Genomic DNA, 2,097 nt, shown 5'->3' with positions numbered 1-2,097 from the left:
GGGGGGGGGATGGAGAAAATTTAAAAAGAGACAGATCTTCTCCATGAGCTAAAAGGTTTAGAATTGAGTCTTTTAAATACTCATAGAAAACAAGTTGCATACCAGAAATCAGTACAAATATATCTTCTTGTTGAACCTGATAGAGTGTTCTGAATCTTCTTTGGCCCATATTTGTTGTTCACCTGTTATTTATTTAATATTCTGAATACACAGGAAAGGTTCTAATGTTTGTTCAATTGATTTTTTTCCAATGTGGGAAGGATGAGGAGTAAGGTGTGTTGTTGTTTTTTCAACCAAAGCTTGTTGAACTAAAAGAGAGATATTACTTTCTACTCAGGGACAGGATCTCGTACATGAGTTAAAACATCTTAAAAAGATTTTGTAAATATTTGCTTATTCAGCTGTGTCGAGTCTTAGCTGTGGCACACAGGATCTTTGCTGTGGCTCATGGGCTTAATTGCCTCACGAAACATGGGATCTTTGTTCCCTGACCAAGGATCGAAACTGCATCCCCTGCATTGGAAGGAGGCTTCCTAACCACTGGACCACCAAGGAAGTCCCTTTATTTGTTTTTTTTAAGAGAGGAGAGCAAAGAAAAGTGAGTGACCAAAAAGGGATAGGAATCCTGTGTGCTGACTCTTGTACTCTGCAGAGTCTCTGGTAAATTGTCTAAAACTGAAAAAAGAAAGAAAAGGCTGAACATGAATAAATGTGTGTGAATGCTGGTTTTTTAAAAAACAGTGAAAATTCTGCATTAGAGTCATAGGCTGAAATAGAAACAATGCATAATTTCATAGGAATGAGGAAACAGAAAAGGTTGAGGTAGAAATAAAAAGAACTCAGAAATTGTGGGAAGGACTTTGAACTCTTACATTTGTGGTAATTACAGCCTGGACAAAATTTCTGAGTAGGGGATGTCAAGTGACAAGGAGTAGGGGATGTCAAGTGACATCTGAGTGACAAACCATAAATTGAGGGTCTTGGACATATTAAATATCAGGATATAATTCAAAATGGAGTCTTCTGTCACCAAGGATTTTACAATATACTTGGGGATACAGACAAGAAATATTCATAGCAAGCCTGATCTGGGTGTGCAATAAATGTGATAGAATCAAATAGGGGCACTTCAGTCAGTCTTGGGTGAGTCAGAAAACTTTCCTTTAGAATATGAGATTTAAGGTACTTCCCTGGTGGTCCAGGAGTTAAGACTCCATGCTTCCATTGCAGGGAGCATGGGTTCAATCCCTGGTAGGGGAACTAAGATCTCATGTGACACATGGCAAGGACCAAAAAAACAAAGTGAGATTTAAGATGAATATTCCATGATGAACTGAGGTCAAAGTCATCCACAGCATGTGTGTGTATGTCTGGGAAGGTGGGGGGACTGGGAGAAGTGGTAGAACTGCTGTAGGAAGCAATGCAGGCAGAAGGGCAGAAGCCTCAGGTATGACTGCAGGACTAAGAATAGTGAACCGGAGGAGCCAAGATGGCGGAGGAGTAGGACGGGGAGAACACTTTCTCCCCCACAAATTCATCAAAAGAGCATTTAAACGTCAAGTAAATTCCACAAAACAACTTCTGAATGCCAGCAGAGGACATCAGGCACCCAGAAAAGCAACCCAACTCTTCGAAAGGAGGTAGGAAAAAATATAAAAGACAAAAAAAGAGACAAAAGATGGAGAGACGGAGTTCTGTCCCGGGAAGGGAGTCTTAAAAAGAAAGAAGTTGCCAAACACCAGGAAACCTTCTCACTGCCAAATCTGTGCCGAGCTTTGGAAGCACAGAGGGCAACATAACAGGGAGAAAAAATAAATAAACAATTAAAACTCGCAGATTGTGAGCCCTACAGTAACTCCCCCAGAGGAGAAGCAGTGCAGACGCCTGCACACGCCATTAGCAAGCGGGGGCTGGGCAGGGAGGCGCGGCGGGGGCTGCATCGCTTAGAGAAGAGTCTGGCCTGAATGCCCTGCGCACTATCTGAGCGAGATAGTTCGGGCTAGCAAACCAGACTGTGGGATATCTACCATGCGAAAAGCCAGCCCTAACCTAAGACACCGCCAGGCCCGTGCACAGAACAAAGGACTGAACAGAGAT

At 42.5% G+C, this 2,097-nt stretch overlaps 1 protein-coding gene across 1 annotated transcript in view; it reads left to right on the top strand.

Annotated features, from left to right (window-relative positions):
* The window catches only part of LOC104982681 (heat shock transcription factor, Y-linked-like), a 3,142-nt gene that overhangs the window by 436 nt on the left and 609 nt on the right, over nt 1-2,097 (top strand). The gene's annotated exons all lie outside the window — the stretch shown is intronic.

This window comes from Bison bison, unplaced genomic scaffold (genome assembly GCF_000754665.1).
Source record: "Bison bison bison isolate TAMUID 2011002044 unplaced genomic scaffold, Bison_UMD1.0 scf7180017864537, whole genome shotgun sequence".
Lineage (NCBI taxonomy): Eukaryota > Metazoa > Chordata > Mammalia > Artiodactyla > Bovidae > Bison > Bison bison.
Note: the sequence above shows the minus strand (reverse complement) of the source record. Positions and strands in the feature narration are given on the sequence as shown.